Below are 15,299 nucleotides of genomic sequence, written 5' to 3'. Positions count from 1 at the left end.
TCACTGATCGGATTTTAATACTTTTTCAACAATGTGTGTTAGGAAAATTAGTGACATTTTCCATACTGACAGAAAATTTGACGATGTATGATGATATGTCTTTGCTGGTGTTGTTTATGGTTTAGTCTGAGAAATTGGTTGATTAAATTCTGAAAAATAAATATGTTTTTAGAGCGCTGGAGATTAGAAATGTGTTTTTAAAAGCTTAGTGGATATGTTTTCTAATTCCATGTTAAACATAAAAAGTTACGCAACAGTTTTTCATGGACGTCTGAACTGTGAAAATTATATAACCAAAGCTGTTTGCTGTTTGTGGTACATTGCATGGGTCCGTTGTATAAAATAGATGCGAACACTGGCAGAAAAGATAAGATCAGACTGATAAACATTCAAATTTGATTGTTAAAAAACATATAACATCAAAGTTTAATACAGAATGGGGTTTTCTAGAAAACTCAAACTGTGCACATAACAGTGTAAGATAAGGGCTTAAAAAAACGTTTTCAAAATTAAAATTAGGATTATAAAGTCTTTGTTTTCTCCCTGTAGTTATGCTATATCCATCATCCACATGTATTTGTGGAAAATTTATAATTTTATTGGTTCACAATTTAAAGTTTACATACCACAATTTAAAGCCTGCTGGGACATTTTTGAGCAAGGAATAAATAATAAAACAATAATAGAAGAAAATACTCACTACATACTTTCTTAAACACTATAGGCCTATAGCCATGGATTTGTCTTTAAAAATAGAAACTAGAATTAGGTATATTGTAATAGTTATTCATCTATTAAATTCATTCAATCGCTAATAATTTGAAAGACAGTTTCAGTCTGTCAAGTTGCTGACTCTTTTTAAAATCAATATTCTTAACCTAAAATTAGACACAAATTATATAAAACTGTCCAGTAAGTCCACTTTTAAAATTGTTTTCAGAGGTCAGCAGTGATACAAGTCCTTTTTATCTGCTTTTTAGCTCCAAGGTTGCTGTCCCTTTCAGTGGAACAGACAAATTTTCAGAAGAGGGACGAAAAAACAAAGTACGAGTGAAAGTGAGAGGGCAAAAAAATAAATGAGATGTGCTCAGTTTGAGAAGGAACTTAAATCATTCTTATGTTGGAGGCTAAACCAACTCCCTGCATTGAGCACTGGCCTTTTACAGAGACAGAGGCAGATCACAGAACTGGGTAAATTGTTAGCACAACTGTATGCATTGTATTATATCACAACTTTGGTATATGACCACATATAACTACTTTGTTATGAAAAACTATACCACTAGGGCTACAACTAATGATTGTTTTCATTATTGATTTATCTGCTCATTATTTTCCTGATTAATGGTCTTTAAATGTCAAAAAGTAGTAAAGACTCCAAGGTGTGTCCAAAACCCCCAAATTTTTAATGTACATCACAAAGAAATGGAGCAAATCTATTATCAAAATAGTTGCAGATAAGTTTTTTTCGATCGATTCCTGAACATAAATGGTTAAGTTAGGTAAAATTATCCAGTTAGTGTTACATATTTTACTCTATTTAGTTAATTTAACACAGAAAATTAAAACGTGAGGTGTGAGTAAATTTATCACAAACTCTGAATAGAGTTTAACTAGTTTTTAGTTTTTAGAAAATCGGTAGTCATTTTTGATGACAATGTAGTTAATGAATGAGACGCTGTGAGTGGTTGAGCTTATTGCAATGTTCAAGTTGTTTCCAAAGACGAATGTATATTTAATGCAGATAACGCACATTGAAAGGTAAAACTCCGTTGATGGCTTCATTCTAAAATCCCCAAATTGTCTTTACATACAAGAAAAGGCTACATTCAACTAATCTACTGTTATAATTTCTTATTATTCTCATTAGACCAGATACTAAACCATTATGCATTATCACCCTCCTCCTGGCCCCACTCTACTTCCATAATTACAGCGGATTGTGGGAATTTACACTACGATAGTATGTACATTTCAAAGTGGTGTATCCTCTCCGCTGTACCCCGCTGCCATATATATATATATATATATATATATATATATATATATATATATATATATATATACCTCTGACATTTCATTCATCTTAAATTGTTTGTAATTGTCTTTTAGCTTGCCACTGAGCTAGCTTTCCACCAGGCCTCGTTGGCATAGCATATTTCAGATGAAGAGTTAAAATGAGCACTGCTATACATCTGTCCCAGGCCTAAAAGGCACCCTCGCTCTGGATCAAATCCCATATTCCTTGCTTCCTCATCAATTATGAAGTGGAGCCAGGAAACAGCGTGGCATTGCTGAAGGCTGTCTGGCTGGGGAACAACCATAGAACTTGAGGTGAAAAGTTACTTGACATGACAAATCACCTTGACCCAAGAATCACCCTCCATACTTGCTGCTTTCAGTGACAAAAAGCCACTTGCATCTTTTTACAACACAATCTCAGAGTGCATACCAATTTTTCACTTCTTAGGTGTAAAGACAGCAGTATATATAAGGCACTTTCAGTTCAATTTAAAATCCATAAGCTCAGAGGACATATATATATATATGTGTGTGCATCACTGTGTACTTTAATTAGTATCCTGTAGTTATAGTTAATTAGCAGTGGTGGGAGACAAGTTTAGATACTTAAGTAAAAGTACTAATATGATGATTTAAAACCATTTCAAGTGAAAGTCCATCCATTAAAATTGTACTTAAGAAAAAGTGAAGTAAAAGTAAAACGTATTTACAACCAAATGTACATTTTATAAAAAGTAATTGCATCAATCAATTTTCCATGACCGTGGATGGATTTTTCATCAATTTATTTAGAAAATAAACTAGTAGATTAATTGATAATGAAAATAATTGTTTGTTGCAGCTCATTGTGTCATATAATTTACAATATTGCATTATTATTCCCGATGCATTAATGTTTACACAGAATTTAAATGTCTAGTTGACAAAACAATCTCACCCCAAGTCCAGCTTAGTTGTTCTCGGGCATTAAAACTTATTTTACAGTATTCCTTAGCAGATGGGGTATGCTCAGTTATCATGGAATTATTTTAAATTTCCTTTTTTTTCTGAGCACTTTAAGGATTTCTTGTCCATGTTGACTTCAGAGTTGACATTGAACAATTTATTGTTGACCTTGGACCGCTTGAACTTCCTTCTTGACCTTTCACTGCTGCCAGTTTTATGTACATTGTGCCTTTTTGGGTAGTTTATATTATAGCAATGCGTCATATCGTGTAAACTCATCATGTGCAATAGATGAGAATAAAATAAGTAATAATAAATAAAAATAAATGAAAAATAAGTAGGAAAATAGCAAAAGTATGTAGCGTAAGTAAGGAGCCTTTAAGTAGCATAAAACTACTCAAATAAAGTACAACAACCTCAAATCTTCTAGTACAAGCAGAAATGTACTTACAGTAGTTACTTTGCACCACTGACAATTATGGTCTAAAATTAATGGCAGTCATTGTCAATTGTGCATAATTCTTGTTTGAGCACTTTCAGTGTAGTTTGGCAATTTAATGATATTTTATCTGATTAATCATACATAAGCCTTCTTTGGACTCTGCATTAATCAAAAGCTTCTCAGTTCCTCTTATTCTTTCAGTACAAGTGAGCTGTGTTGGAGAAGTTTAAATGAGAAAATACCTACTGGTCTATGAGAAGCATTAGAACATTGTCTCGTCTCTGCCGTGGATCCGTAGTCCAATTTATATGTTACGTGTTACATACTGCATGTGGACCCTGGTGAGTGGCTCTAACTAGCCACTGGTAAGGCTCTTACTCAAATAACCGAATCAGTCGTTAAATTCATAAAAGCAAAGGCCATTTCATATAAAATGGCTCCTTTCAACCATCTGTCTGTTCAATTTTCCATGTTACTTTAACACAGGATGATGTACTGATGATGATGAGCCATACATAATTACTGGTAACAGACAGCTCTGTATGCAGTGAAGTCAGAACAGGGGAGATATTACTCTATAAAATGGGATTGCACTCGACTTGCACTGAGCAGTTTCCTGAACCTCGATCCTGGATTAAGTGCAGAATCTCTGTGGATTACAGTTTATGATGACCATTAAGAGTTTTATCCTGGGGGGTACTTAAAACACAGTCCAGCCACATTAAGACCTGTTCAGAGAAGATTGCAGGGATTTGGACCTTTTGAGAGCTTTAAAGTTCAGGCATTTAGAGCACTTACCACTCACGCTGCATACTCATGGGAAGCTGGCCTTGTCCATGTCGCATATTTAGTCGTGATGATGGAAGGAAGTAAGGTATTTTGTACTGGGGATTTGTTTTTCCTGATGGCTTATACTGTCATGTTGATCTCATTATGCACTCATTTCCTACCACGAACTGTCAGATGATTTCACATTAAGCTCCAAGGCAGTCTCTACACAACATTTACCTTAGATTAATGTTCTGCCAGATTACAGAGTCTTTGCTGACATGAGAAAAATATTAGGATCAGTTCCATGCAGTTTCCATAGTTTTTCTTTGGTGTCTTTTTTCTTTTCTACTCACTGCTGTATATCAGTTTAGCCTTGTCACTCACAGTCAAGGCAAGACAGTGAAGTCCATTTAACACCCGATAGTGAAAGTTCAATGTGAACAGTGTCATTCTGAGTCAGAAGTCACAAAAAATAAATGGGACTAAAGTAGTTTTTGGCAGTTAGTACACAAATCAAACAGCGACCTTGAATGTCAAATAAACTTCACAAAGAGAAAAAAAAAAGTTTATTTTAATGATGTACTACTAGTTTTTTCCCCCCCAACATTTTTTTGTAGCTAGAATTTTTTTTTGCAGCGTCCATCAAAAGCACTTAATAATAATGATATTAATAATATAATATTAAACTAAACATAATACCATAGCAGGTAGCAGAGTGAACCTTGAACTTTTTTAGACTTTTAAAAACAAAAGTTTTATTAGCACGCTGTAGTGGTCACATTCAGCCAGTAATTTATGGTTTGTAGCTTTTAGCTGTTAGCGTCCTAGTTACTAGGGGTCTGACGATACACTTAGCTCACTCATTCTTAAGAAATATTTAATGATGAAATATGTGACTGGAAAAAATTGTCTTTTATTTGACTGGAAGTCACAAAATGCAGAACTATGCAGGTGCATTTTGAAATGTTTCTCACATATTGTTCTGTTGCCCTTTATTGTTTCCACCGGGTAACCAAAATGCTGCCATACAAACATTTTAAAAGTGGCGGGGTCAGTTTCTGTGCTAATTTTACTCTCACACTCCGTCATGCTGATATCGTGAGAGCTTTTCACCTCGAAGAGAAATTTTGTCACGTTTTAATATCGCAAGATCTCTTCGCACGGGATCTTGTCACGCCCCTACTAGTCACCACATCAAATTAAAATAATTAGCAATGTAGCTGCTATACTTATCAGGGCAAAGCACATTATCGAGATGTTCCATTGGATTTTTCTAATCAGCAGCTATTTGAATATTTTTGGGTTTTGGACTCTTGGTCCATATTGTCTTTATAGTGTTCTTGCACTCTAAAAAGTCTTATGGACAAGTGTGTTGGATCATAAACATGACTGTTAAAGAAACAAAAAAATTCCTCACTCACTTTATTTATGAAGTTTGGTCCTCAGACCTTCATCTGGTAAAATTCATGATGATGATTTAACAAAACAAGGAATTTGATCATCACCAAGGACTCAAATTGGGTTGGACACTCTTCACTATTTTATTTATTTACATTTTATTGACAATAGCGTTGATCAGTTAATGGAAAAAAAAAACAACCTGGCGGATGAATTAATAAAAAAAATCAATAACTACTACTACTACTAAACTAATTAAATTCTGAAATGTGTCATTCTGCATAATTAGAACATATATTTTATTTTTATGCTAATACATTTGTTCTTTTCCTTAATTCATTTCTTGAATATCACTTGTAAGTAAGTATTTCTACACTATTGCATTGCTACTTTTACTAGGTAAAAGATCTGAGTATTTCTTCCACCACTGTAGGTTCATATAACTAAGTCACACCAATAAGGCGCCCATAAGCTCTTTGACACAGCAAAGAAATGCCAATTGAATCAGTTCTAGTTATTCTGTTCAAATGATCTCACTACTACTATTTCAGTACCAGAAATACATGTGAACTACATGTGTCTCAAGTAGTTGTCTGTCTGTATTTGTGATGAATATGTTGCACAACCAGTTAGTGGACAAGAAAGATTTGAGAGCAGATTCTGCTCAGGGCAGATTAAGTGACCTCCTCCATAAGAGAGTATGGTCTATCCATGTTTCTCAGCCGAGGCCCACTTCTACAGATGCACCGGACAAACTTCTCTCTCTCTCCCCCTCTTGCTCTCTCTCTGTCTTCTTCTCTTTTGCTGGCGCACAGCTCACACAGCTTGCTGGGGATAAGGCCTCAGCCACAGTGCTGTGATGGCAGATGGCAACTGGCTCAAAAGGGTTGGCACGTCATCGGGAAATGTGCTGCACCAAAGATGTCCTTTTTAATTAAAAGATTTTGATCTGTGGTGAACTGCAGAATGTCGGGAAAAAATGAGAGACAGCATGTGGTCTGAAATACAAGGACATGATATGAAGGATAATAAAGAAATATACTGTATACTCCTCTCTACAGTATATGCTCTTCCACTTTATACTGAAAACTCTAAAAGACTCAGTCAGCCGGATACTGAGAGGGAGGACATTTGGAACAAAATGGAAAAGGATGGATTCTTGACAAAAACTGAAGAAAATATCAAATGTTCAAGAAGAAAATGCCCCTTATGCACCTGTGTTATTGAACAACTAGTGAAAATATTTCACATCAGTTGACTGTGCCAACCTAAATCAAAGCTTAGGACTACTTTTCTTCACCTTGACTTAAAGTGTGTGGCACCACATCTTTATTTAACAAGCACTTAGAGAAGGTTGTCAGCACCGATGTTGTGACATTTGTTCAGAGGTTTCTTGGCAGCCACAAGAGGCCTGTTTGCCCCTGACATTCAGGCTGGGCTGCAGACCTTCAGAGTCAGATGGACACAGGGTGAGTGCTGTACTTTAATCCAGGAGGCACTATGGCAGATGGATAACGATATAGTGTATGCAAGTCTTGTAGGCCACTGGAGATGGTGAATGGCTCACGGTACATTGTGTTTAGACATCGCGCAGCATGGGTTTGGCTTTTAACATGTTTGCACTTGTCTTGGTAAATTAAAGAAACAGTCCCAACTGCTGCTATAGACATGCCACATAACATGGTACATGTCAGGGTAGATCAACGGGCGATCCCATGCCTCACCAAAGACAGACACTTGAGCTGACTCGTGTGGGTTGCAGTGGGTCACATTGGCCCGCCGAGTACCACTGTGTTGTGTCATGGAGGCACAGCTGCTCACATGTGGATTATTCTGTCAGTCTTAGACATTCATTGATTTGACAGCAACTGATTTTAGTGCAGCCTCTCTGGAATTGTCTTTGGCTCCTTCTTACATTTAACATGGTGAGTGGAGGGAGACTCTAAAGTTCACAGAGAAGCACAGAAAGGAGAAGTGATTAGTGAAAGTACAAGTGCTACAGACCATGTTTTATTATCAACGGCACTTCATAGTGCATACATACTTAAGTGTGCCATGTGGTACTGTATGTACTAAGGGATTAATATATACCTCCAATTTACATCAAAAAGACACAACTAACTTGCGTTATCATTCAGTACCATAACGTATAGTTGTATCAACATGTGTTTTTAGTCAACAACGGACTGTCAAATCAAATAATATTTCAGTCAGTTTTCACATCAAACTGGAGGGATAATAAATAATAACTACTCTAATAATAAATTCAAAATTTAAGTAAACTAAAATAAAGTGCCTTATTTTTAGAAAAAATGAAAAAAAGTGTAGCTTGAAGTGATGAAGTGTAGTCTTAACCAATTTTATAAGACTTTTAACACTCAACACATCTTAACTGAATAGCTGTAATGCCTCCTCTTCTCTTTCATTCCCTCTTACAGAGCTACCACTCCTACTTTCTCTTGTTCAGTGAGAAACGTGAGCTCTAGTTTGTCCTGGAAGCTAGTATCGGAGATCTATGAGATATTCTGGTGTTGAACGGCCCATGGGAGGAATGTACATGTATAAATCTGTACCTTCTTGATTAAAAGCCATGTGAAATCTCTTTTCCTTTTCGTCTCCTCAATTCGTGTGCGTTTCCAAAACGTGTCTGGTGAATCTCGGACTCGACTTGCAAGCATCGGAATGCACAGATTTGATTGGCTGAGCAGCGTCACATGAGACAATTGAAGCACATGCGATTGGTCTGTGAGTTTCCTGGGCTGCTAAACCAGTACAGTAAATGCTAGAAAAGCTGCACGGGTTAAAATAGAAACGCTCCGTCACGAGGTAGTAAGTCTCAATAATAAATCGGCTGTAGGTCGGCGGTCCGGAGAGGAAAGCGGCTGGGTCCGGATCCGGACCGCGGTCCGCCTATTAGTAACCTCTGGTCTAAAACATAGTGCTGGTTTCCGATTATTTGAATAACGGTCTATTCTAAATGTATTGTGTCTGTCGTGGAAATTTGTATTCTGCTGGTAGAATAAACAGAGAACTACAACACATATACAGCTTGTCCAGAGACCTGCTGCCTAGGGTAGCTTCGGGCGTCTGGCCCCGAGCAAATACATTATCATTTACATAGTCTAGGTTTTGGGGCTCCAGGCTTTGAATTAACATTCAAGGAGAGGAGAGGCACGGAGAGGAAAAAAACACTCACAGCTCTGACCTAATCCCTTCACATATGAACAGAGTAATAGGTTAAGGAAAAAAAAAATATATATATATATATATATATAGATATATATATATAGATATATAGATATATATATATAGATATATAGATATAGATATATATATATATATTAGGGCTGTCCCCGACTAAGGATTTTCATAGTCGAATCAGAATCGTCAAGTCCTGCCTATAGTCGACTGATAGCCGAATCATGTGTGGTTTTGTGCACGTCGATTGCGAGCCGAAGCTAAACTGATGCTTATTGTTGACCATTTTTTCTCTCTCGTCTGCCAGTCACCGGTCTTGTGCAGAGTTTTGCGTGCATGGCGTGCTGCTGACAACTGCATGCACGTCGCGGTTCCTCGCGTGTCTATTTCAAGTAGCCGGCTGTTTTAAAACGATATAATATTCTTTGTGTGGTTCACCAACGGTGATAGATTATCCGAAATCCCACGAGGTGCGGACAGCTCGGCACAACATTGGTGAAGCTGGGGCCCTGTCTCTTCAGCAAGCATTCCTCCTCTGCCACTACAGCTACGCCTACACGTGCGCACTGACGACCCAAGGTTAGGGTTATTCACACACTTTAAAAACCATTTACTGAAAGTTATTTTCCTTTTACATGTTTATGTACAGCATGAAATGTGTATTGCAATACGCTATATTAACTTACTGTCAGAAAACTGGTAGTTCTATGTAGTAGACCTAAATTTATTAGTTATGCATTTTAATAAATTTCTAAGAATTGATACCCAATTATGAATTTTTAAGATTCATAAAATCATTTTATTTAATTCCTCGTTTTAGGGCACCACCGGAGTTGTTATAATCCTAGAGTCTCCGGACCTCTAGGTAGTTTTGAATAATTATACAATTATTACTAGTGATCAGTTAGTTAATAATCGCTCAATTATCTTAAATCAGTCAGTCAGTCAGTCTCATATCTAAAGGGTTAATTCTCTTGGCAGGAACTATAAATAGGCAACACACACAGCTCTTGATTATATTACAGTGAATTTATTCTCTAACTAAGGTGATAAAAAGATGGTTGAATACAGGGAACATTTGCTGAACAATGAGCCTGGAGGTTCGATTGTGGGAAGCATTTGACTCATACGGCATAGGAGCTAATTAAAGTAAACTAATGCTATAATTTAGGAGTTAAAATGGACATCTGATCACAGGACGTGTGTTAAGTCTTACTGCTTGTCGACAGTCTGCTTTCGGCCTGTTGCACGGGTCCCACGCTAGCTGCCGATCCTGGCTTTTTGCTAGGGATTCTCCAGGGTTCTCCGTGTCTGATTGAAACGCCTCCTCCGTCTGGCAATTCAGCTGTTTTCAGGTTTCCCCCGTTGTAGCTGGCGAGACCACGTGGCTTGGTCTGACCTCGGTGAAGTTGGCTCGACGAAAAAGGCTTAAAATGGAACTTGGTCGTTCCTGAATTAGTCCAGTGTAAATTAACGGACTCATAACTTTAACAAACAAAAGAAATAAAGAAAATAAAACAAACTGAGGGGCAGATCGATGTCTCGGCACTTCACGTGTGTAGCTTCAAGCGAACAAAGGCCTGTTTGTTTCGCTGGCCCGAGTCTGGGCGTTGCCTGGCGAGGCACGCCAAACGCGTGCCGAAGCGTCCAGAGGGCCGAGCAGAGTGGCAGAGCCAACAGCGAAGAGAAGAGAGGAGAGAGCGAGGTCGCGTGTCGCGCTTTTGTTGCCTGGGGCGTGGTTCCCCAGGGGGCGTCTCAGGTTTCCCAAGGGACTGCCTTTCTAAACTTAATGTCTAAAGAAAAGAAATCTATTTGCACGTATTATAATCAAACATTTTCCATAATCGAACCTCAATGGTTGAACGGTTGTACTGTTCTAGGCATTTGGTAACAGGAATCAATTGTCACATTATTGGTCAGGATATTTATACATTTAACAGCATTTCCGATGAGGGCATGTAATACTTATTTTGTCCACTTGGGGGAGCTCAGGTTACATGAGGAAAGCTTGGATTAAATCAAAGATCGTCTCTCCTTAGGAACAGGGGAATTTGTTGATTCATCCTTAAATTCAAGCTGGCGATTAAGAGTATAGTAAAACATTTCTTTTTCATCATTTCTAAAGTGTCTTGCTGAAAATAAAAACCTTGCACAAGTAACTTCTTTTCAGCACTAATATCAACAACAGATAGCAACAACAGTTAACATAACTACTCAAATAGAGGCAAACATTCAGGTAACTAAAGATTTAATTAAATGCTTTGAGTGTTTGGAGACTGCAGTCCTTTGTCATCCAAAGTTCAGTGTCTGGAACATGTCACACTTGGGTGAGAAGGGTTTTCCTTTTTGATGTGGTAATAAAACAAAGAATAAGGTCAGTTGCCACGGAAACGTGTGTGGGGGGGCCAGTTTTGATAGGCTGTTCAGGGAGATGCCAATGGCTGGCTCGTGTCCCTTTGTCAGTTTAACAGTCAGGCCCCGCGTTATCAGCTTCGGAATCAAAAAGGTGCCAGTTTTATGGTCGGGATAGCACTTAGAGAAAGCAACTTTGACCCCTCCACTTCTTCTCTGGGGAGGAGAAAGGAATTTAGGGTAGCTCCAAATTTATTCAATGTAAAATGCACAAATCCACACCGTTGTTCACTACATCTATGTAAAATCAGACTTTGAGCACCCCCATTAGCCAAAATGGCATGATCCTTGTTTCGCTGCGAAGCTTCGGCTGTGAGATTGACATTGTCGAATCAGGCTCCGCCCATCGAATCTTCGTCTGTTTGGGGTCAGCCCTTTTTTATATATATATAAGGGCTGGGCACGTTAATGCGTTATTGCAGTGGAGGGAGACTTCGGCAGACTACGTTTTCATGTTTTTTCTGTATTTTACCACCCGCAATCCGTTTTCACGGCAGCAGGTGAGCCGCTTGCTTGCTAAAGACGCAACCTATCAAACAACTCAAACAACCGAAACCAACATCTGCACCCTGTGTGTTCAATGCTGCTTTACCTGGTCCGTGCTTGTAAAATATCCACTGCGACTTGTAACGTCATTTCATGTTTTTAACCGAATGAAGTCTGTGCGAGCCATCGTTTCAATGTAGACATTGTCCCAACCCTACTGAAAATAGTGTTTATGCTGCTCCCTGATAAAAGATACCTGCTGATACCTGTTCAGAAAAAAACCCAAGAAAACTGTGCTCTGATGGTACCTTGCTTTAATAAGCTAGATTAAAGGTAATGCCCTGGCAGTGGCAAACAGCTTTGGTTTAATATTTTACAAGACATATATTATTGTTACTGTGTATATAGCTGTACATTTAAATCAAAAGTGCGCAATACACTGCTTTAGAATTAATTATTGAATTTTGCGCGCAACAATGCGATTAAACGCATACATTTTAATCTTTGCCCAGCACTAATATATATATATATATATATAGACAGTAAAAACAAAACAGTAAAAGTATCTACATGTACAGTTGGATTGAACAATGGTGTCAGCCTCAACAGATGTACATACTTAAACAACAAAGTAGGGCATTTTTCAGCTCCTTCCACAAGGACCCCATGTGAGTATTTTCTGCTCTGGCACCCTTGTGATTAAGATGTGGCTATGTTTAGGCAACTCGAAGTACTTGGTTACGATCAGATCACCCTCATGGTATAAGGAAAACAATACTTTTTTGGAGAGGACAATTTTTGCAAGGCTCAATGTGCCCAAGCGTGATATGTGGTTTTTATTCAATATAATGTTTGTCAAGTTATATACTTTCATTCACGTATCATAGTCAGCATGACTAGGAAAAGTCCAGTAAGAGAGTAACCATCCAACAATAGAAGAAAAATTGTTTAACCTAGTCATAAAAATAACACTTCAATACAACACTCCATGCAGTTAACTGTATGTAATATACATACAAATAAACAAAAAGCTGTCAATTATTTAATACTTACAATGCTAAATCAGTTTTTATTCTTGATAAATTAAAATAACTTAAGCAAACGTTTTGTTTTAGGAATGTTAAATATCTATTTTGCTTTTGGCTACATTAAAAACCATTGACATATTGCTGTTTTGTTTAAGGTGTTCTTATATTAGCATTTTGTGTTCAAGCTGGAGGGAATCTTAACCTGTGAGAACTATCTGGTCTCACTACTAACAGCTCATAACATTTTTTGAGCTAAGTAAAAACTAAATACTAAAATACACTAACTAAAAGGAAATATAAACTTTTACTTCAGTATGATCTTTACTTACCGTAAGTGCTAGAACAAAGCCACAGGGAGCTCTGTACACATCTTTCTGTGTGGTAAGCAGCAGTTGTGCTTTATGAGCTTTTCTTAAAAACGTAAACCACTACATAAAGCAAATGCAAACATACCATAATACATATTTTACTACTTTACAAATAAATTTTAGATCTTTAGACTTAACTATGCATTGGCATTATTTCTGTCAAGCAGAATAAGCTTCTCGTCCTCACTCCAGTTTTTTCTTCTTTAATCTTTTTTTTTATCTGTATGATTAAAAAAGCATTAGCTCATTTGCCAGTTCAGCAGAAGGCTAGTGTATGAAGGTTTACTGTTACCTTCTGTGAGCATATTCCAGCTGATGTTAAGACGTTTCTCTAACCCAGGGAACACATTTTACATTTTTATTGCAACAAACTTTAATGTAATACTGTGGTCAGGAAGAAATAATACCTTAAGAGAAGTTTTTACAGAAGACGTTTGGTGTGACAAGGCACATGTTGTTCTTGGTAGCAGATGGTAGTCTGATTTGCACAGTGACAGATCACTCATATTGCCATTGACACTAATGGCTGTGGAATTGAGCGGGGACACTGGGGCAGCTATGCAGTCTTACATCCATGTCCAATCACTGCAAAGCAACGCAACCTGTCGCAATAATTATGACAGAACTATTGAGGCAATTTTTTGGCGACTGTCTCACTGTCCCACTAGTGTTCCCCTTGATTGGCCTTGGTTGCTTGCAAAGTCATTGTCATTTCTCACAACTTCATTACTTTGTGGCACAAAGCAATTTCCATCGTCTGTGCTCTTCCCACTCTGTTACCCCTAAAGGGAGTTCACACCATATGTGCACGACAACACCCTGTCGGATAGACAAGGTGATGTCTTCTAAGAGCGAGTTATCTCTCATTATAATAGTGAGCGTTGTCTTTCTATTATAATGGTTTGGTTTTCTTGGATATGTCCTGTTGCTGAAACTGAATTCAGGTAATGTAATAGCTCCCGACTGTGGCCTTCATGGGATGAAATTAGAAATGGCTTGCTTTATTATTGCTCAGGCTCATTCCATTTATATCCTTACATTTTTAATCCTCAATAAAGTTCACATCAGGAGTTTGTCTGAACAGCTTACCACATCTTCAGGCTGCTCTTCTGAAGCAGCAGGCTAATAAGTATATTGCTGTTTACGTCTCACCCCAGTCTCGTTTGTAAGTGGTAGTAACATTACATTCAATCAGGAACTGTGGCATATACCAATGTGAAAATACTCCATTACAAGTACAAGTCTTAAGAAAAAGTACTGTATTATTTACAGTAACATGAACTTATATATCTGTGTGTAAAAGTGAAAGTACACATGGCCCATTAGCTACTTTAATGGCTAATTTCATCCTACTATATATTTCTATTCCACTTCAGTGCAGACGGAAATATTATCATTTTTACTTGTACCCATTTATTTGCTATACATATTAAGAGTTTAACATACAAAATACATGAAAGCTTTAAACAATTATAATAATTATTAATATATAATAATTATTAATATTGCAGTATTGCTGCCTTTACCTAAGGACAAGTACAAGAGGATCTGAATACTTCCTCCACCACTGTAAAACTCACACGACTCACACACAAACACATGCTCTCCATGCAGTGTTATCATAGCACTTAAACATCAGATGAGTAGATTAGTGTTTTAATCTCACTCTGGATCTGAGGCATCTCGCTCCCTAGTCCTACCCTCAGCCTGCTGTGAAATATTCCATCCACTCAACTGTAAATAAGTGCTAACAAGATTATCAGATTACCCTTCATCCAGGGCACCCAACGACTGCTGGGCACAGTAACTGCAATGATGTCAAAAATCCCTGTAAGATAATTGCGTTAGGAGGCACCATTTTCATGCAAATTTTCCAAAGGCTCACAAAGCTCAAGGGCAGCTTAAAACACTTTTCCTATTTGCAGTATGAAATATATTTCTTTGGTTGCCACTACCAGGCCATGCTAAATGTAAAGAGTGTAGTTGGAATGGGTCTATAGTTAAGAAAATGGTCCCAGTGTTTTTTCCGTGTCTCTTAAACAGGCTGTCTAGAAACTGGGCCAAGTTTAATTGAATTGACAGAAACAGATTAATCCCAGAACTTATTTTAATTATTTAATATTCTCATGAATAAGTACTGTACTTTATTGTACAAGTTGGAAGGAAACGTATGATGGCATTAAATTAGACAAAATGACATTTGCGGTGGTTTGCTGATGTTGAGTAGAT

General features: G+C 37.4%; 2 protein-coding genes across 7 annotated transcripts in view; one reads left to right on the top strand and one right to left on the bottom strand.

Annotated features, from left to right (window-relative positions):
- The window catches only part of gpc5a (glypican 5a), a 310,361-nt gene that overhangs the window by 58,660 nt on the left and 236,402 nt on the right, over positions 1-15,299 (bottom strand). The gene's annotated exons all lie outside the window — the stretch shown is intronic.
- Positions 1-15,299, top strand: part of gpc6a (glypican 6a) — a 297,605-nt gene that overhangs the window by 215,047 nt on the left and 67,259 nt on the right. The window lies entirely within an intron of this gene.

The sequence above is a fragment of the Micropterus dolomieu genome, linkage group LG20 (assembly GCF_021292245.1).
Source record: "Micropterus dolomieu isolate WLL.071019.BEF.003 ecotype Adirondacks linkage group LG20, ASM2129224v1, whole genome shotgun sequence".
NCBI classification, from domain to species: domain Eukaryota; kingdom Metazoa; phylum Chordata; class Actinopteri; order Centrarchiformes; family Centrarchidae; genus Micropterus; species Micropterus dolomieu.
This window is presented reverse-complemented; position numbering and strand designations above follow the sequence as displayed.